The 22557-nt window shown below is 41.3% G+C and overlaps 1 protein-coding gene across 3 annotated transcripts in view; it reads right to left on the bottom strand.

Moving 5' to 3' along the window:
* LOC101906490 (uncharacterized) overlaps positions 1-22557 on the bottom strand; it is a 102857-nt gene that overhangs the window by 19015 nt on the left and 61285 nt on the right. Inside the window, exon 4 of one of the 3 annotated variants that reach the window (XR_003030333.2) lies at positions 907-1128. The exons of the other annotated variants lie outside the window; for them this stretch is intronic. The gene's annotated coding sequence lies outside the window, so the exon portion shown is untranslated. The remainder of the gene's footprint in view (positions 1-906; positions 1129-22557) is intronic. 3 annotated transcript variants of the gene reach the window in all.

The raw sequence follows: 22557 nt of genomic DNA, 5'->3' as shown, positions 1-22557 counted from the left end.
TGTTATTTAATTGATGATATTATTTTCCTCCTTAGTGCTTTGTGAAATGATCACTACACCTTGACAGCATCCTGGACTCCACAGAAACATGATAGTTTTGTAACCTAAAAGCTTCCATGATACAATCCCATTGCATTATTATTGCAGGTATAGTTTACTTTGCTGCTAGTGGCCATATGTTCCTTATACTACTACATACATACATGTGTGTGTGTGTGCTCAGTCATGTCCAACTCTTTGCGATCCCAGGGACTGTAGCTCACCAGGCTCCTCTGTCCATGAAATTTCCCAAGCAAGAATACTGGAGTGGGTTGTCATTTCCTTCTCCAGGGGAATCTCCCTGACCCAGGGATCACACTCAAGTCTCTTGTGTTTCCTGCACTGGCAGGCAGACTCTTTACCACTGTGCCACCTGGGAATCCCACATACATATATATATACACATGTGCCTCAAATAGTAAGGAATCTGCCTGCAATGCAGGAGACCCAGGTTTGATCCCTGGGTTGGGAAGATCCCCTGGAGAAGGGAATGGCTACCCACTGCAGTATTCTTGCCTGGAGAATTCCATGGACAGAGGAGCCTGGCGGGCTACAGTCCATGGGGTGGCAAAGAATCCAACACAACTGAGCCACTAACACTTTCACTTTCATACTCTGTACACTATTTTCTCTTTCCCCTGCTCCATGCCCCATATGCCTGCATCACAGCCAAAGTATAGTAAGGCTTCAAGTTGGGCTCATTCTCTGGTAATACTATTTGTGGTTCTACCCAAAAATGTCAGTGCCTTTTTGCAAGTTTACAATAGCACAAATGCTATTATATTCAAACTTTCTGTGGTTGAACACCTGACTTCCTCAATGAATGTGAGATCTGTAAAACATAGTAACCATATTCAAACACATTACCATTTACAGACAGGCACTGATGATTCCAATGCAAATGAAGAGCAATTCAAACAAACAAATCCTTAGTGTTATCCAATGAAGTGCAAACAAGATCCAAATAAATGAGTGGGCACATTTACTTCCTGCTTGGGTATCTGTTCCTTATTGGTTGGTCTTTATGTCTTCAGTGTCTCCATCCAAATGGGATTCATCAGCCAAGTTGCCTTGTATCTCTGGCTGTTTCTAGAAAATTAATGCCAGAATTACTGCTTGATCCACGTGAAAACATGATCCTACCTCTTGCAAATCTTTCCCCTTGTTCATGGCTGATCATTCCATTACGTCATAATTATCATACAGCTATAGCGTAAATACATAGTTATTTCCATCTCTCCATCCAGATGGTCGGTTACACGATAATTATAGTATGTTTGTAGTTACTGGGTTTAATTACCAGATAATCAGGAAGAACATGTAAATTGCTAGGTTGTTGTAACACAGTCCATTGAATCAAGGAAAACCTGTGTATTGCATATAAGTAAACAAGCTCTTACATGGGATTATGCCCTGTAACCTGTGACGACAAGGAGGTCTGAGGTTTGTTATAGGTCCATTGTGTGGGTTCGCATTACACTTGTTGAGCTCCGATTAATGTCCAGATTATAAGGAAATGTAATGGAAGATATGATCATGCTGCCACGCCTGCCACGGGGACAATAGGGAACCCGCCGGAGGAGTGACTGAATAAGGCGCCAGCTCTTGGCTCCGGAGTCCTACTCTGTTCCAACCTAGTGCGTTCCAGAGTCACGTGCAAGCATCTACTCTCAGCCCAAACATGTACCTGCGCAAGGGCTGGCAGAGAGCGAGGGCAAACCGTTAGCCAACCAAACCTGTCCCAGCAACAAAACGTCACTCACGGAAGTCAACTTCCGGTGTGTCTTCCGGTGTATCCCATTTGCCCCCAGTGCTATATAGCCAAGCGCTTCCCTTTCTTCATCACACCAAGGAAAGCTGCTCAAATCAACAGCTTATTCCTGTGACCGGACTACTGTTGCACACTAATTTCCCTAGTTTCCCCTTTGTGATTCCCTCTTGGAAATGCATCCGAGCTTCCAGAAGTAAAACCTACGACCTTTGCAGTCAGCCTCTCCCCTCAGGGATTGGCTTAGGGTTGGACACATGCCTCAAGCCACGTAAGGCAATCTTAGAGGAGAACATTTTCCAGAGATGCCGGGAACATCCCTCTTAGGTGCGAATGGTGAAATAGGAAGCCCCAAGCGCCACTGAAAGCCACCTTGCAACCATCAGGAAGAAACGATCTTTAGTGGCATCACTGAGCCACAGGATCACACTTTACCTGAAACCTATATCGACTTTTTCCAATTACACTGAACGGACAAACTCCGTTTATTGTTTACCTTCCTTAGAGTTGGAGTATCTGTCATTACCATGAGAAGCATGAAAACGTATAACGCTACCATGACTTATCTGCTGGTTTATCACAGAACCCTTATAGATTTTTCATGGAACTTTCTGTCCTACTACATAGACATAAGGATCCTTCATGTTCTGATACATCATTTCTTCCCCCCACCCCAGTTTTATTCAGATATAATTGACATACTGTATCAATTTTAGTGTAAAACATGATGATTTCATATACATATATATTGCAAAATGATTACCACAATCAGTTGAGTTAATATTTATCATCTTACATAGTTACAAACTGTGTGTGTATGTGATGAGAAGGTCTATCTCAACAGCAAATATACAATACAGCATTGTCGACTTTAGCCACCAGGCTGAACATTACATACCCAGAACTTATTTATCTTGTAACTGGAAGTTTGTATCTTAGGTTACCTTCACTCATTCCACCCATCTCACTTCTGGTAACCACCAACCGGCTTTCTTTATCTATGAGTTCAGTGTTTTAAAATTACACATATATGTGAAGGGCTTCCCCAATGGCTTAGATATAAAGAATCTGCCTGCAATGCAGGAGACACAGAAGACGTGGGTTTGATCCCAAGGTTGAGAAGATCCCCCAGAGAAGGAAATGGCAACCCACTCCAGTATTCGTACCTGGAAAATCCCATGGACAGAGGAGCCTGGTGGGCTGCTTTTCACAGGGTTGCAAAGAGTCAGACACAGCTGAGCACACATGCACACATATGTGTGAAATGTAATATTTGTCTTTCTCTATCTGACATGTCACTCAGCATAACACCTTCAAGATCCACCAGTGTTGTCACAAATGGGAGAATGTCCTTCTTTTTAATGGCTAAATAATATGCCATTATGCATATGCCAATATACATTCTAAGGCATTTCAGTGTATATGTATACATGTATATGTGTGTGTGTCATATACATCAGTTCAGTTCAGTTCAGTCGCTCAGTCGTGTCCAACTCTTTGCGACCCCATGAATGGCAGCACACCAGGCCTTCCTGTCCATCACCAACTCCTGGAGTTCACCCAGACTCATGTCCATCGAGTCAGTGATGCCATCCAGCCATCTCATCCTCTGTCGTCCCCTTCTCCTCCTGCCCCCAATCCCTCCCAGCATCAGAGTCTTTTCCAATGAGTCAACTCTTCCCATGAGGTGGCCAAAGTACTGGAGTTTTAGCTTTAGCATCATTCCTTCCAAAGAAATCCCAGGGCTCATCTCCTTCAGAATGGACTGGTTGGATCTCCTTGCAGTCCAAGGGACTCTCAAGAGTCTTCTCCAACACCACACTTCAAAAGCATCAATACTTCGGCGCTCAGCTTTCTTCACAGTCCAACTCTCACATCCATACATGACCACAGGAAAAACCATAGCCTTGACTAGACGGACCTTTGTTGGCAAAGTAATGTCTCTGCTGTTGAATATGCTATCTAGGTTGGTCATAACTTTCCTTCCAAGGAGTAAGCGTCTTTTAATTTCATGGCTGCAATCACCATCTGCAGTGATTTTGGAGCCCAAAAAAATAAAGTCTGACACTGTTTCCACCGTTTCCCCATCTATTTCCCATGAAGTGATGGGACTGGATGCCATGATCTTCATTTTCTGAATGTTGAGTTTTAAGCCGTCTTTCACTCTCTTATTTCACCTTCATCAACAGGCTTTTTAGTTCCTCTTCACTTTCTGCCATAAGGGTGGTATCATCTGCATATCTGAGGTTATTGATATTTCTCCTGGCAATCTTGATTCCAGCTTGTGCTTCTTCCAGCCCAGTGTTTCTCACGATGTACTCTGCATATAAGTTAAATAAGCAGGGTGACAATATACAGCCTTGACATACTCCTTTTCCTATTTGGAACCAGTCTGTTGTTCCATGTTCAGTTCTCACTGTTGCTTCCCGACCTGCATACAGATTTCTCAAGAGGCAGATCAGGTGGTCTGGTATTCCCATCTCTTTCAGAATTTTCCACAGTTTATTGTGATCCACACAGTCAAAGGCTTTGGCATAGTCAATAAAGCAGAAATAGATGTTTTTCTGGAACTCTCTTGCTTTTTCCATGATCCAGTGGATGTTGGCAATTTGGTCTCTGGTTCCTCTGCCTTTTCTAAAACCAGCTTGAACAACTGGAAGTTCACGGTTCATGTATTGCTGAAGCCTGGCTTGGAGAATTTTGAGCATTACTTTACTAGCGTGTGAGATGAGTGCAATCGTGTGGTAGTTTGAGCGTTCTTTGGCATTGCCTTTCTTTGGGATTGGAAATACATCTTATTTATCCATTCACCCATCAATGAGCACTTAGGTTGTTTCCATATTTTGGCTATTATAAATAATACTGCAATTAACTTGGAGGTGCACATATCTTTCTGAGATAATCATTTCACATCCTTCTGATATATGTGCCAAAAGTGAAATCGCTGAATCCTGTGGTAATTCCCTTTTTAATTTTTTGAGAGACTTCCTTACTCTTTTCCACCATGACTGCACCAGTTTACGTTCCCACCGACAGTCCACAGGGTTTCCCTTTTCTTCACAGTCTCTCCAGCACTTGTTATTTCCTGTTGTTTTGATGATAGTCATTCTAACAGACATGGAATGATATCTCATTGTGGTTCTGATTTGTGATGTTAATTATTAGTTGATCATTAGTGATGTCGAGGACCTTTTAAAGTATCTGTTGGCCATTTGTATGTCTCCTCAGGAAAAATATCTATTCAGTTTCTGCCCATTTTTTAATCACACTGTTTAGTCTTGTCTCTCTGTGTCATTGAGCTGTACGAGCTCTTTATATATTTTGGATATGAACCCTTTATCAGACATATGACTTACAAATATTTTCTCCCATTCCATAGGTTACTTAATACATCATTGCTAAAGCTTATACACTTATTGCCTTTCCTGCAGACAGAGATGGCATGCCAGCATCTACTGTGTGAAAGGCAACCCCGTCGCTCAGAAATGAGAAGCAGAGAAAGCAGTCTTCACCATGAGTGGGGCTTGGGGGAAACATGGTCTCCAAGGTTCTGCTCTACTGCCTGTAGAGAAGCCTGGTAGGAGGACCCTGAGGCAAGCCAGGTGCTGTGTTCCTTGAGGTAACTCAAGGTTTACAGGGCGGGATGGAGAGGATCCAAGGACACTGCTAGGAATGCAACTGATCAACAAAACTAGAGGGCAAAGAAGAGACATGTGGCAGAAGCAGTGGAAAAGGGTCTTGAAACAGAGAGGCAGAACCAGGTGTGTGCGTTGGTCTTACATCCCCAGATGAAGAACATGCACTGGGTCACCTTGAACAAGGAGTCTGTTATCTGACTTAGAGTCAACGTTTCGTTGTTCAGTTGCTCAGTCATGCCCAACTCTTTGCCACCCCATGGACTACAGCATGCCAGGCCTCCCTTCCTTACTATCTCCCCAAGTTTGCTCAAACTCATGTTCATTGGGTCAATGATGCCATCCAACCATCTCATCCTCTGTTGTCCCCTTCTCCTCCTGCCCTCAATCTTTCCCAGCACCAGGGTCTTTTCCAATAAGTCAATGCTTGGAAAAGCCATATCAGGCTGGACACTCATTCATTCCACAAATGCTCACTGCATGTCAAGGTACAGAGACAGCATGGATGACAGATAGATAAAGCAACCATCACAGCCATAGAGTCATACACACGGATACTCTATGTGGCCCTTGCTCTCATCCTTGTATCTATCAGAGGAAGACCATTAAACCAGCAACTGGCTCAGCTGGTAAAGAATCTACCTGCAATGCAGAAGACCTGGGTTCGGTTCCTGGGTTGGGAAGATCCCCTGGAGAAGGAAATGGCTACTCATTCCAGTACTCTGGCCTGGAGAGTTCCATGGACTGTATAGTCCATGGGGTTTCAAAGAGTTAGACACAACTTAGCAACTTTAAAACATAATAATAATAAAACATAGAAGTTGCTAATCTAGAAAAGATAATAGGTGCTGTGGGAAGATAAAAGGAAATAAACCAACCAAACTCAGGTTCATGGACAACTTCCTGCAGGAAACGAAGTCTGAGGGATGAGAAGTTTAGCCAATGGGTGAGCAGGAGGGGAGATGCTTTAAGCAGGGGTCGAGAGAGTTTTTCAGGAGGCAGGAGTGGGTACATAGATTTCTAGGAATAGGAAGGAGCCTGAGAAGTTGGAGAGGGAGCAGGAGGGTGAGCATGATAGGAGGTGCAGATGCAGAGGTGAGCAGGGGCCACACTTCAGGGCCACGTCTCCAAGTCAGCCAGGCAGGAAGTCTACGTTTTTGCTGAAGGACAGTTTTTCACAGACAGGATGATGTGATCAGATTTGCCTTTTAGTGGACCATAGCCCACATTTTATTCCAAATACATCTCTAAACTACTTTTCAAAGGTCTCTCTCAAAGAGGCATATAAAGCAGGGGGAACAGTATCAGTCATTAGAACTAATTTTCCTCTGAAACCTCTATCCAGAAGTGAAGAACAACCTGTGGGTATTTCAGAGGGACTTGCAGTGGGAGCCCCTTTTGCATAGCTGTTTGATGTTCAAGAGACCTTTGGAGCACTTTCAATAAGTCTTTTAAACTCCATTTTTTCTCAAAGTAGGAAGTCTTGTCCTCAGCATAGGATCAGGTGGCACAACCAGCATTTTCTAGACTCTGCTCATTGTGCATGATGGAGCTCCCAACCCCACCACATGCCCTGATACACCTTGATCGAAATGCACTCAGAATTTTTTTTCTGATACACTGAAGCTTAAGAGGGACATTAACCAAGGACACTATCAGATTCAACAAACAAAGATGTGCCTTGAGACTGATGACCAAAATTATGCCCTCAGCTGGGCTCTTAGGGACCCAGACAGACGACAAAGAAAGGTGAGATATGAGTTTTTAATTCCCATGAGTTGGCCTCCCTGGCATTTCTCCTATTTTCTTTTTTATGTGACCAATAATAGTAATAATCAGAGGAGATTGTTAATAAAACTCACGATCAGTAGCAGCATTGACAATCATGTCTGTTGCTCACCGTATTTACAATGTACCAAGTCCAGAGCCAAGCACCTGGATTAAACCATCTCATTTAATCCTCACAGTAATTATTCCTATTTTACAGATGAGAAAACTGAGGCCCAGAGACGTGAACAAGAGTTAGTATTGTTGGGAGGGTTTGAACTCAGGCCATTTGACTCAAATGCCCACAGCAGAACATTGATTTCTTAAGAATTATTAGGAAATTGATCCCAGGTCCCACTTGTCCATTAAGTTCTGTGCTGCCCAGCAGAGGGTAGAGATCTGTCTGCTTCCCCAAGCATTTCAGTCTGATAAACTTCTTGGTTAGAGCCATGGTAGGGAGTCAAGGGAGGCCCAATCACCTGGGCCAAGTTTTCATTAGAATGTGTGCATTGAGGGTTGGGTGGCGGGGAGGCGCTTAATAATTATTTTCAGTCCCAGTTCCTGCTTATTTGGTTTGGGTTTTGCACGATTAATTAGGAACCTAAATTAATGAGAAGGGAAACATGTGTCCAGCTGGTCCTCCCAGATGTTCCTGGAAACAAACTCTCCAGTTTGCACAGCACGACAGAGTAAATATGACATGGCAAAGTTGCTCTGAGCTGGTTCTGTACCCAACACTCCTGGCTGCAAGGAACAGCTCCTGCCTTAGAGTCCGTGCTTTCCCAGTTCTGAAATAATATCTCCGAGGCGTCTGCTGATCTGATTCTCTTTGGTTCCAAAATAGAGCAGCCATGGTTATACTTCCTCATCTGAATCCCTGAAAAGGAGCAAACTGAAATGCAGCACAAGACCTGGAAACAGAAGGAGATGAGGAAAGAGCCATCCCTAACAAGGACGAAGAGGAGGAAATGTTCTCCGCACTTCAGTGACGAAGTGCGTTCAGAGGCACCTACCAGTGGTGGCTAAATTTTGTGTGTATATTACCACAATAAAAAAAAGATCACTTGGATCTCAGTGGACACAAGCTTCCTGGATGAGTGGGCAAGTTGAGATCACTCTGTAAACAATATCCCCATCCTATACTCCTGCAGCAAGCACCTTATTCAAATTGGACCATTATTGGTCTGCTGCTGCTGCTAAGTCGCTTCAGTCGTGTCCGACTCTGTGCGACCCCAGAGATGGCAACCCACCAGGCTCCCCTGTCCCTGGGATTCTCCAGGCAAGAACGCTGGAGTGGGTTGCCATTTCCTTCTCCAATGCATGAAAGTGAAAAGTGAAAGTGAAGTCGCTCAGTCATGTCCCACTCTTAGCGATCCCATGGACTGCAGCCCACCAGGCTCCTCCATCCATGGGATTTTCCAGGCAAGAGTACTGGAGTGGGGTGCCACTGCCTTCTCCGATTATTGGTCTACACAGCATTTATTCATGACGCGTTTCCAATGTTACTCTTGGCAGTGGGAAAATTGAAGTAATCAAGATAGAGAAGTATCCTGCCCTCAGAAGCTTATATTCAAGCAATAAGCAAGCAAATTGTAAACCCCATCCCCAACAGGCTCTGTCCTGACCCTGTTTTTATTTTTATCCTTGACACTCATCATAGTTTAATATAATATATATGTTACTAATTTATGCTGTGTGCCTGTATCTTGTCACTAGACTATAAGTGCTGTTTTACTGATTTCATTGATATAACCGTGAATGTAGATAGAATAGGATATGGCACCCAGTGCGCGCATGCAGGCTCAGGCGCTTCAGTCATGTCTGACTCTGCAACTCCATGGGCTGTAACCCACCAGGCTCCTCTGTCCATGGGATTCTCCAGGCAGGAATACTGGAGTGGGTTGCCATGCCCTCCTTCAGGGAATCTTCCCTACTCAGGGATCAGGTTTGCTCTGGCCTGTGTCTCCTGCATTGCAGGTGGACTGGTGGATTCTTTACCCACCCAGGAAGCCTGTGGCACCTAGTAATCACTAATAAATGTGTACAATGAATAAAAGTCAACAAAAAACTAAAAGGATAATTTTGATTGTGAAAAATACCTTAAAGGAAAGAAATAGGGTTCTGTGATGAAGTGTAACTTATGGAGAAAACATATTAAATAATTTGAGGTGTAAGATTTTAATAGATGATCAAGGATGTGCTTTATTAATATGGCATTTGAACTAGCATCTGTAGGGAAAGTGCAAGCTCTCTATGGAGCCAGCTGAAGGGAGAATATTGCAGGCAGGGGCAACAGTAAATGCAAAGACCCAGTGGCAGGAAAATTTTTTTTGTGTTAAAGGAAAAGAAAAAAAACCAATGTAACTGAAGTGTAGTAAGTGAAGGAGAAAGCAGTAACAGGTGTGCTCAGAAAGGTCAGCAGGGACCAAGTCCTGGAAGACCTCACAGGCCTCGAAAGGGAATTAGATTTTATTCTAGGTGTGATGGGAAGCCACTGAAGCATTTTTTTTCTTCATAAGGTAGTATTTTTTTAATTGCAGTAAAACATAAATAACATAAAATTGAACATTTTAGCCACCATCCTAATTTCTGTCTCTATGAATTTGGCTATTCTAAGTACCTATGACAAATGTTATCATATGATATTTGTCCTTTCATGGCTTATTTCACTCAGCATATCTTCAAGGTTCATCCAAGCCATAACACATATCAGAATTTCATTCCTTTGAATGCATATACCCGCATTTTGTTTATCCGTTCGTTGCCAATGGATATTTGCTTCCCCTTTGGATTGTTGTGAATCATGTTGCTATGAAAGTGGGTATACTGATATCTCTTTGAGACTCAGCTTTCGATTCTTTTGGACTCATACCAGAAGTGAAATTGCTGGATCATATGATCATATGGTAATTCTATGTTTAATTTTTTGAGGAACTGCCCTAATTTTTTCTACAGTGACTGGACCATTTTACATTCCCACTGGCAATGCATGAGGGTTCTAATTTCTCTATATCCATGCTCACACTTGGTATTTTCTGTTTTTATTTTCTTTTTTTTTTAAATAGCCACCTAATGGGCATAGAGTGGAATCTCATTGTAGTTTTGATTCACATTTCTCTGATAAGTAATGATGAGACTCTTCATGTGTTTATTGGCCATTTGTATATCTTCTTTGAAAAGATGTCTATTCAAGTCTTTTGTTTATTTTTTGACTGAGCTTTCATTTCTTTTTTTTTCCAATTATTAATCAATCAACTTGTTTTTTTTTTTATTTTATTTTATTTTTAAACTTTACAATATTGTATTAGTTTTGCCCAACATCGAAATGAATCCGCCACAGGTATACCCGTGCTCCCCATCCTGAACCCTCCTCCCTCCTCCCTCCCCATACCCTCCCTCTGGGTCGTCCCAGTGCACTAGCCCCAAGCATCCAGCATCGTGCATCGAACCTGGACTGGCGACTCGTCTCATACATGATATTACACATGTTTCAATGCCATTCTCCCAAATCTCCCCACCCTCTCCCTCTCCCACAGAGTCCACAAGACTAATCTATACATCAGTGTCTCTTTTGCTGTCTCGTACACAGGGTTATTGTTACCATCTTTCTAAATTCCATATATATGCGTTAGTATACTGTATTGGGGTCATTTCTTTAGTTGTAGACTTTCAGGAGTTCTTTATGTATTCTGGGTATTAATCTTTTATTAGATCTATTATTTCACTATATTTTCTCTGATTCTCTGGTTTGACTTTTCACTCTACTGATAGTTTCCTTTAATGCACCAAAGTCTAATTTTTTAGGAAGACAAATCTATCTAACGTTGCTTTCATCACCTGTGCTTTTGGTATCATATCCAAGAAATCATTGCCAAATCCAACGTCCTTAAGCTTTTCCCATACTTTTTGTTCTAAGAGTTTTATACTTTTAGTCCTTACATTGACGTCTTCGATCCATTTTGAATTAAGTTTTGCATATGGTATAAGAAAAAAGTACAACTTCATTCTTTTGCATGTAGATACCCAGTTTTCCCATTATCATTTGTTGAAAGATCATCTTTATCCCATTAAATGGTTTTGGCATCATCATCTGACCTCACATCTCTCTTCTGTTCCATTGATTTGTATGCTTATCCTTAATGCAGTATCATAGTTCTGATTTTTGTAGCTTTGCAATAAGTTTTGAAATCAGAAAGTGCAAAACCTTCAACTTTGTTCTTTTTCAGGATATTTTAGATATTAAGAATCCCTTGAGATTACATACGAATTTTAGAATGGTGCCTTCTCTTTATCTAAACAGCTGAGATTTTGATAGTAATCGCATGAAATCAAGAGATTGTTTTGGGAAATATTGACATCTTAGCAATATTAAGGCCCCTGATCCATGAACACATGAATTTTAATGTATTTATGAAGGCAATGGCACCCCACTCGAGTACTCTTGCCTGGAAAATCCCATGGACGGAGGAGCCTGGTGGGCTGTAGTCCATGGGGTCGCTAAGAGTCAGGCACAACTGAACGACTTCACTTTCACTTTTCACTTTCATGCATTGGAGAAGGAAATGGCAACCCACTCCCGTATTCTTGCCTGGAGATTCCCAGGGACAGAGGAGCCTGGTGGGCTGCTGTCTGTAGGGTCACACAGAGTCAGACACGACTGAAGTGACTTAGCAGCAGCAGCAGCAGCAGCATGTCTTCTTTAATTTCTTTCAGCTATGTTTTAGAGTTTTTAGTGTATAAGTTTTATATCTCCTTGGCTAACTTTACTTAAGTATTTTATTCTATTTAATAATATTATAAATCAAATTTTTCTTTTCAGATTTTTCATTGTTAGTGTATAGAAATGCAAATGATTTCTGTGTGTTGACACTGTACCCTACAACTTTGTTGAATTTATTTATAAAATTCTAACAAATTTTGGTTTGGTGAGTCTTTCTGGTTTTCTATATAAAAATCAGAGTATCTGTAAACAGAGATAATTTTACTTTTTCCTTTCTAATTAGAATGTCTTTTCTTTTTCTTGCTACAATTTCCAATGCTAATCTGAATAAAAATAAAGATACTGGGCATTCTTGTCTTGCTCTTGCTGTTAGGCAAAAAGCTTTCAGCTTTTTACCACTAAGTATAATATTAAATGTGAGTTTGTCATATCCAACTTTTATTATGTTGAAGTACATTCCCTCTATATCCATTTTGTTGAGGTTTTTTACACATGGATATTGAATACTGTCAAATGTTTTTCTGAATCCACTGAAATTATTATATGATTGTTGTCTTTCATTTTGTTAAAGTGGTGTATCACATTAATCAATTTATAAATGTTAAACCATCCTTGCACACCTGGAATAAATCCCACTTGATTGTGTGTATGATTGTTTTAATATATTGATGAATTTGGTTTGTAAATATTTTCTCAAGGATTTTCGCATCTATTTTCATTATGGATCTTGGCTTGTAATTTCCCTTTTGTGTGGTATATTTGTCTACGTTTAATATCAGGGCAATGCTGGCCTTGTAAAATGAGGTTTAAAGCATTTCTTTTTCTTCAGTTATTTGAGAATAATTTAAGAAGGATGTGAAAACTCTCCTTTAAATATTTGATAGAATTCACCTGTGGAGCCATCTGGCCCTGGACATTTATTTGTTCCAAGTTTTTTTAATTATTGATTCAATTTCATCACTAGTAATAGATGGGGAAACAGTAGGAACAGTGGCTGACTTTATTTTTTGGGCTCCCAAATCACTGCAGATGGTGACTGCAGCCATGAAATTAAAAGATGCTTGCTCCTTGGAAGGAAAGCTGTGACCAACCTGGACAACATATTAAAAAGCAGAGACATTACTTTGTCAACAAAGGTCTGTCTAGTCAAGGCTATGGTTTTTCCAGTGGTCATGTATGGATATGAGAGTTGGACTATAAAGAAAGCTGAGCGCCGAAGAATTGATGCTTTTGAACTGTGGTGTTGGAGAAGATGCCTGAGAGTTCCTTGGACTGCAAGGAGATCCAACCAGTCCATCCTAAAGGAGATCAGTCCTGGGTGTTCATTGGAAGGACTGATGTTGAAACTGAAACTCCAATACTTTGGCCACCTGATGCAAAGAGCTGACTCATTTGAAAAGACCCTAATGCTGGGAAAGAGGGCAGGAGGAGAAGGGGACAACAGAGGATGAGACGGTTGGATGGCATCACTGACTCCATGGACATGGGTTTGGGTGAATCCAGGAGTTGGTGATGGACAGGGAGGCCTGGCGTGCTGCGGTTCATGGGGTTGCAGAGTCGGACACGACTGAGCGACTGAACTGGAACTGGAATCAGTCTATTGAGATTTTCTATTCCTTCATGGTTCAGTCTTGGAAGACTGTGGATTTCTAGAAATTTATCCTTTCCTTCCACACTGTCTTATTTGTTGGTACATAGTTGTTCATAATAGTCTTTTATGATCTTTGTATTGCTGTGGTATTGGTTGTAACTTCTCCATTTTCATTTCTGACTTTATTTTTTTGGATCTTCTCTCTTTTTTCCTGATGTGTATGTCATTTGCTCAATCTTGTCCAACTCTTCGCAACCCCAGGGACTGCAGCCCACCAGTCTCCTCTGTCCATGGAATTCTCCAGGCAAGAATACTGGAGTGGGTTGCCATTCCCTCTCCAGAGGATCTCTCTGACCCAGGGATCAAACCTGGGTCTCCTGCATTGCAGGCAGATTCTTTACCATCTAAGCCACCACAGAAGCCCCCCTTTTTCCCTGATGAGTCCGTCTAAAGACATAAAATTCGTTTATCTTTTCAAAGAATCAACTCTTAGTTTCACTGATCTTTCCTATTGTTCTTTGGTTTCTGTTTCCTTTATTTCCACTTTGGTATTTATTATTTTCTTCCTTCAACTAACGGTGGGCTTTGTTCTTTTTCACACTTTTAGGTGTGAAGTTAGATTTTTTTAATTTGAAATCTTTCTTCTTTCTGGAGGTAGGCCTGGACTGTTATGGACTTCCCTCTTAGAACTGCTTTTGCAACGTTATTTTGGCTATTCCAGGTCCTTTGCATTCCCACATGAATTTTAAAATCAGCTTGTCAATTTTATAAGACAAAAGCCTACTGGATTTTGACTGGAGTTGCTTTAAATCTAGATCTATAGATCCAATTAGAAAAGAATATTGAGACTTCTGACCCAGGAGCATGGTGCACCTCTCTATTTACATAGAACTTTCACATTTCTTTACAGAACACTTGGTAGTTTTCAGTGTACAGAAGACCACTGACCAGTGTTAGTCACTCACTTGTGTTTGATTCTCTGGGACCACATGGACTGTACCCTGCCAGGTACGTCTGTCCATGGAATTCTCCAGGCAAGTATATTGGAGTGGGTAGTCATTCCATTCTCCAGGGGATCTTCCCAACCCAGTGATCAAATCCAGGCCCCCTGCCTCGCAGGCAGATTCTTTACTGTCCGAGAGACCATGTCTTTGTCAAATTTATCACTGAAGAATTGGGTTGCCCAAAACATTGTTTTTTGGTTTTTTTCCCCATAAGTTGATTCTAGTAGTGCTTTATTGTTTTTAACTTCATTTGAAACAATTTTGTTAAATTGTATTAAATACTATGACAGCAGCAATATCAGAGTGCATTTTTTAAAAATTTATCAAAATTGGTGAATTTTTGTGTAGCTATTTGAATACTGAAGGTGGAAGGGGAGAAAAGCAGTATTTTCAGCATATTATGCTTTATTATTCTAAGAAAGCTAAAAATGCAACTTAAAGTCATAAAAATGAGTTGTGCAGGGTATGGAGAAGGTGCTGTGACTGACTGAACATGTCAAATGTGGTTTGAGAAGTTTCATGCTAGAGATTTCTTGCTGGACGATGCTCCACAGTCAGGCAGATCAGCTAAAGTTGATAGCAATCAAATCGAGATGTTAGTTGAGAACAATAAATATACCACACGGGAGATAGCCAGCATACTCAAAATATCCAAATCTAGCACTGAAAAATATTTGCACCATCTTGGTTATGTTAATTGCTTTGATGGTTGGGTTCCTCATAAATTAACAAAAGAAAATCTTTCTTGATCATATATCTGTGCGCAATTCTCACTGAAATATAATGAAAATTTTTCATTTTTAAGACAATTGTGACAAGTGATGAAAAATGGATACGGCACAGTAATGTGGAATGAAAGCGATCATAGGGCAAGAGAAATGAAGCACAACCAGCCACACCAAAGGCTAGTCTTCATCCAAAGAAGGTGATGCTGTGTATATGGTGGGATTGGAAGCTCATAATCCTCTATTAGGAGCTCCTTCCAGAAAATCAAATGATTAACTCCAAAACATGCTATGCTATGCTATGCTAAGTCACTTCAGTCGTGTCCGACTCTGTGTGACCCCATAGACGGCAGCCACCAGGCTCCCCCGTCCCTGGGATTCTCCAGGCAAGAACACTGGAGTGGGTTGCCATTTCCTTCTCCAATGCATGAAAGTGAAAAGTGAAAGCGAAGTCGCTCAGTCGTGTCTGACTCTTAGCAACCCCATGGATTGCAGCCTACCAGGCTCCTCCGTCCATGGGATTTTCCAGGCAAAAGTACTGGAGTGGGGTGCCATTGCCTTCTCCAAACATACTACCCCCAATTAGACCAACTGAAACCAGTACTCGAAGAAAAGTATCCAGAATTAGATTATACAGAAAATGTATAATCTTCCATCAGGATTATATAAGACCACATGTTTCTTTGATAAACAGGCAAAAACTGTTACAGCTTGGCTGGCAGAATTTATCTGCCATATTCACCAGACATTACACCTTTGAATTACCATTTATTTCAGTCTTTACCAAGTTCTCCTTAATAGGAAAAATTTCCATTCTGTGGAAGACTATAAAAGGCACTTGGAACAGTTCTTTGCCCAAAAAGATAAAAAGTTTTGGGAAGGTAGAATTATGAAGTTGCCTTAAAAAAGGCAAAAGGTAGTGGAACAAAACCGTGAATAAGTTGTTCCATAAAGTTCTTGATGAAAATGAAAAACGTGTCTTTTATTCTTAAAGAGCAAAGGAACTTTTTGACCCACCCAATATATTAAGCAGGAGATTGACATGGTCCACTTTGATATATAAAGTAAAGAATAAAGGACTAGAAGAAAACTAGAGTAGAAAAAGGAAGACAATTGGACACTAAGGCATAGACCAGGGAAGTGATTATGGTGTCTTGGACCAGGGCGGTGGCGGCGGTGATAGAAAAAAAGGGCTGATTCAAGATTTAATTAGGTTGAGTCGTAGGCAATTACCTTTTTGTAGGTCAAAGAAGCTCTATTATTGGCAACTTCATACGGTTCAACCTAATATTTTAGAGCTAAGTTGGGACTCGGAATTTGCTGGTTGATTAGATGCAGGGAACTAAAGAAAGGAAAGAATCAGAGATGACTCTAAGGGACTAAGTTGAAGCAAATGAATGGATGATCATGCCATTTCCTCAAATTGGGGTAGGAAGGAACCATGCAGCCCCTTCTCTTTGACTTCCTCTTTATTCCCAATTCTTTTTTCTTTCTTTGCATCATCTTTAGTTTTTCAGGGAACACAGTTGTCACAGGGCTACATATTTACTTTTAAACATGCATTATTTTTTCCCACCCAGTTCCCTCTCTGACATTTTAATGACTTTTGCTGGCTTAGCCTTTCATGGTCAGGGCACACAAAAAGAACATATTTTCTGTGCACAGTTTGAGATTCGTGCATACTCCCTTGATTTTAATGCCATAGCAACATGCCCTTAACTTTTTATTTCTCTGAGCCCAGCCCTCATCTGGAAGGGTTCTGGGCCACATTTTCAAGCAATTTGGTACCGATCATCGTGAGGCTTCTGAGTTTATGGAGGGAAGGTTAGGAACGCAGGCTTGAGTTTATACTTAAATTACTATCCTAAATGACTCCACGGGGGGTTTCTTTTAGGGGTCACTGAGAGCCAGAGTGGAATGTTTTTCCTTCTTCACTTTATCCCAGGCCTTGGGGCACAAGGACCATAAATGCAGGTAATGTGTTTTATAGCCAGATTCTCTAGGTTCGTTTTTCCACCTCTCTCCCCACCCCCAATGATAGGCATGAAACTCCACAGAGCTGTCTGGAGACTCACTTTGTACGGCCTTGTTTCTACTTAGGCTGAGATGGGTGGCTGCACAACACAGCCAGATACACTTGAAGAATGTGACATTTTATGTCTGTGATTCGCTGGACATATGTGATTGCCCTCCAGCCCAATAGTGGGGTCCAAACTGAAAAAAAAGCCATTCGTAGGGAATGAGCTTCTTGTCACTGGAGGCATTCAAGTAGTGGTCAGACAACTGCCTGACAAAACTGTTACAGCTGAGATTTTGCATCTGAGAGGGATAAACTTTTAAGTCTCCTTATTAACACAGACTTTTCCTGAGACTGAAATATTCTTTCACTACAGATATTTATTGAACATAAACTCCAGGACTGAGAATTGTACTCTGTACAGCAGTGAATGAGATGGACATGGGCCCTGCCCTTGAGAAACCTTCAGTCCAGTGAGGGTGATAAATGGTAAATAACTCATTTACAATGAGGCAGTTAAAACAACTGTGTATGTCAGGTAATGGGTCAGAGTACTTACTGGTCTTTTACATGAGTTATCACAAAGATGCTTCCTGATCTTAGGAGGTCAGACTCCACTTTACAAACTATGAAATGCAGGCTCAAAAAGGTTGCATAAATTGTCCAAGCTTACACAGCTGTTACCTGCTGAAGCTGGAGCAGCAGCCCAGATCTTGCAGTCTCCAGGGTCTATACACCTAACCAAACCTCTGGTTAAGATTCTTATAAGACAGAGCTAGAGCCCAGGTCCTGAAGGCTCGGGTGTCCACACACCCTACCCACCTCTCACCTCGAGAAAGGTAAACATTACAGGTCCCCTCAGCCCCTCTCCTCTCACTAAACATACTAGTCCTTCGAGATTTTCAAATAAAAACCATCTTTCTGCTTTATGCAATAAGATTGCCAGTGCAAAAAAAAAATTAGAATAACACATCTTACTTAAAACTTGAGGCCTGATGCTTACCAGAACTCCCACTGTCATTTTGAAAGTGGAGACTAGGAAAGAAAGGAGAGAGTGGTTGTGAAGATCCTACTATGTGCTTAAGACTTGTAAAGGCCCATCTGTGTGCTCAGCCCTGGAAGGGAGTAAGGATTGGGCAGCTGGAGTGTGATGCACAGATGAAATAAAACGTCTACTGCTTGCTGTTGATAAAGTCTTGTTGCACACACACACACACACACACACAAGACAGATGTGTAGGAGGTTGGCAGCAGAGGATCAAGGAAAGGACTAAGGCGTGGCAGTGTAATAGGCACTTTTCAAATCTTGGGTCTTGCTGTGTGTCTTAGACAAGTCAATTTGCCTCTTTGAGTCTTGATTTCTTCATCAACAACAGTGTGGCCAAAAGAGCTTTCTGCGAAGATGGAAACGTTCTCTGTCTTCAGGGCTCAGTACCGTGGGTTTTTGAGACATATGCGGCTTTTGAACTCTTTGAAATGTGGTCACTGTGACTGAGCAGTGAAGTTTTAATTTTATATGATCATAGCCATCTTACATTTAAATAGTCACACAGGGCTAGTGGCTACCATATTGGGCTGCGCAAATCTAGAAAGCTGGGAGTTAGGAGGCTTCATCTGTTCCAAATAATGTATAGAAAGAGAACTTCAGATGGGTAGATTCTGCTTCTGCAACTGTTTGCTCTTTTTTTTCAAATAATGGTGAAACACTTGGGCTCTGGAGACCAGAGCTGGATCCTAGCTTAAACATATTAGCTATGAAGCCCCAAACAAGCCACCGAGCCGCTCAGTGTCAGTTCATCTGTAAGATGGGAATAACAGTAGACCTGAGTCCATAGGCGGGTTGTAAAGAAGTCAGGGAGGTAATAAACAGGGCTTTCTAAGAACAAGTTCTAAGTGTTGGTAAATACTCAAGAAATGGAGCTGCTTTAAAAAAAAAATTATTATTACTATTGTTATTGTTGTTATCAATGGTATTCAGCCTCTGGGAATCACACTTTGTCTCTTAAGCAATTCACTCTTTATCAGAGAGGCATTGGGAACTCCCAAAAGCCATCCTTTTTATCTCAGTTGCCAAAGCCAAAGGATGAAGGACAAGAGTCCAAAGTCTAAGGGTATCCTCTATGTCAAAGAAATACATTTTCTCAAGTATAAAGAATCTCCTCCTTTCCATCACCTGAGAAGATATTTGGAAAGTTTCACATCTTTAGGGCATCAACACCCTAAAGAACTTTGCCAAAGGGATTAAGATTGTTCTCTAGGGTTTCTGGATTACATGCTAAGTGCAAATCCGCAAGATAATGATTAAGATGAGACATTCAGATATTTTTATCTGGAAGAATATGTTTAAGATTGTTAAAATTTGCACAGATCTGATCGAGAACACAGAATTTTTTCTTTTTCTTTTTTTCTCGACTTATTTTTAATGCTTTTAAGAAAGGAAACAATTCTTCCAGTATCAAAATCTGTTCTTAAATTGCTTTGGATTCCATTCAATGCAATGGTTACTATGGGATTTCTGTGTATGGGCAACTCCCTGTGGAGTGCCTCTGATGTCACCAACTCAGTGTTGAGCCAAGCATGTCTCAGAAATGAGTGAGCTGGGCTGAATAGTAACCAGGGTGAAACAGAGAACCCACAACTCATCTAAAGAAGGCTGTTGCTCTGTGTCTCCAGCTGATGACTCCATGTGGGAATGTGGGCATTTCTGACAGATCTTCAGCTTTTGCAAGAAAAATCAGAAATCTGGGTTTTTGAGTAAAACCCAGCATCCCAATTTTAAATGTTGGCTTAAAAAAAAAAAAATCCAGGGACTCCCCTGGTAGTACAGTGGATAAGGATCTGCCTGCCAAAGCAGGGGATGTGGGTTCAATCTCTGCTCCAAGAAGATTTCGCATGCCTCCAAGCACCAAGCCCGTCATGTGCCACTACTGAGCCCGCGTGCTGCAGCTACTGAAGCCTGAGTGCCTAAAGCCCACGTTCCACAAGAGAAGCCCCCACACATGCAGTGAGAAGCCCAGTGAGAACCACAATGAAGAGTGGCCCTTGCTCACCACTAGAGACAGCCCGCGCACAGCAACAAAGACCCAGTGCAAACAAGAGCAAACAAATACATTAATTAATTTTAAAAAAGATCTCAGTCGGTCACAGAGAAGGTGAATAGGATGAACTGTCCTTATCCTTGCCCCTCCAGCGTCATGTGGAGAGCCTGTGTCTGGGACAGACCTCAGAAGGTGGTTTTTAAAAGAAATCTAGACATCAAGCCAATTCTTTTAATCTGAGGTCTCTCTGCTAAAAAAAAAAAAATCAACACAATGACCTTTGGCCGAAAACAGTAAAGTTCAAACTGGACTAAAAATCAACAGCAAACAAGATTCAGGGAGCTGGCATTGCTGGGTCAAGGGCTGATTTTTCGAGCCCTATATTACACTCCACTGGTTTCCAGGTAACCAAACCCAAAAAGTCCTGGATTATCTTGAATTCCTGGGCAGCAAAGCAATCATTACTGTCATAGAATCACTTTCCCAGAATTGTAAAGAAATCAATGTCCAAGGTGATGTCCAATTTCCATCTAAACCACCCTGGAAATGATGGATGTCAGGATTCATTCCCTACCATAGCAGCCTATGTCCTTCTTAACAGGAATCACAATCTCTGATTTTTTAAATATTTGGTTTCCTTGTTTATGGTCTGCATCCTCCACCCCACTAAAACAGAAGCTCCATGAGAGCAAGTACCCTGCTGCTGTTGTTCACAGCTATTTCCCCAGATCCTATAACAGAATCCAGAACAGTAGGGTTCCAAATATATATTGCTAAAATATGAAAAGTTAATGACTGATCATCAAGGTCATATTTTACTGTCTCCAGAAGCAAAAGTCGTATTACTTCCCAGAGCAGGCCATTATTTCTTTGAACCCTCTCAGCAAATAGAAAGCTCTTCTAGAACAGTTCTATACCCCCACAATTTCTAATAGCTTCAGTTTTATCTCTGTGATCACTCAAACTAAGCCTAGATCTCACAGGCTCCTAAGTGTTGAAAGACATGTATCACATCTCTTTGAGCCTTGTTTTCTTATTCCTTTTTCCTTAATCCAGGCAAAGCCTATTCATTTCTTCATTTGATCTCTTTAAAAGGGAGAACAATGGTTGGGGGTAAGAGGGAGGTGGGAACAGAACAAGAGGGGTCAATAAACAGTAAACCCTGAACAGAGTGCATAGCTGACAGCCTCACTGGTACTCTTACTTTCAATGGATAGTTTAAAGCCAAATGATCTGGTTTTTCAAAATGTGCATTTTTCAGCTACATTTGGATACACACATTGAGAAATAAGCCAATGTCTTTGGGCTGAAACACAGTTATATGTGAATGAAATAGAAGGATCCTTTGACTGTGTGTTTTTCTTTTTTAATTTGTTTTATTGAAATATAGTTAATTTACAATGGTGTGTTAGTTTCTTGTGTACAGCTAAGTGATTTTGATATAGATATAGATTCTTCTTCATATTCTTTTCCATTATGGTTTATTACAGGATATTGAATATAGTTCCCTGTGATATACAGTAGCCCTTGTTGTTTATCCATCCCTTATATAATAATAGCTTGCCTCTGCTAATCCCAAACTTCCAACCCATTCCTTCTCCCATCCCTTGGTTCTGTTATAAGAGAATGTCTTGGGTCCTTCTAGCCTTGAGATTTTCTAGGACTCCATGAAGAACACCACGCACTGTTGTAGATGTAGGATATGTGCGTAGGTTTGGCTGTACAGATAGACTTTCCTCCTAAACACGTGACTCTGAGAATGCCCTTTGTTGAGGGGTTCAAGTCAGTGGCAATGAACCCAGGAATTGTGATGCTGGCCTTGAATGATCCTCATCCCTCTGGTGTCCTGAAGAAAATTGTTTTTTATGGAAAACAGAGCTATGCTCTCTTGTTTCCTGAGCTTCCTACTTAACTGACCAAGCCTATTAGTTATCTGGCAGAGTCTGGATGGAAACAGATCAGCAGGCTGAGTCAAGACTCTCCTGAGGCCTAGACACACCAAGTTGCATCCCGAGCAGCTGGAACCCACATACTACTCCCCAAGAGTCCACATTGGTAAGGCCCAGTGCCCTGTAAGGAACAACTTTCAAAGCACCAGAGAGCCAGAGGTAAAGAAGTGGATAGGACATTATGTGTGATCCGCTGAGCCACTTTATGAAATAGAATCAAAATGCCAGCATAGATAGCTACAGACTGTATATGCTTGACTATCAGGCAAGCTTATTTTCCCCCCAAATTATTTCTTCAATAAGA

Source organism: Bos taurus, chromosome 18, assembly GCF_002263795.3.
Source record: "Bos taurus isolate L1 Dominette 01449 registration number 42190680 breed Hereford chromosome 18, ARS-UCD2.0, whole genome shotgun sequence".
Lineage (NCBI taxonomy): Eukaryota > Metazoa > Chordata > Mammalia > Artiodactyla > Bovidae > Bos > Bos taurus.
This window is presented reverse-complemented; position numbering and strand designations above follow the sequence as displayed.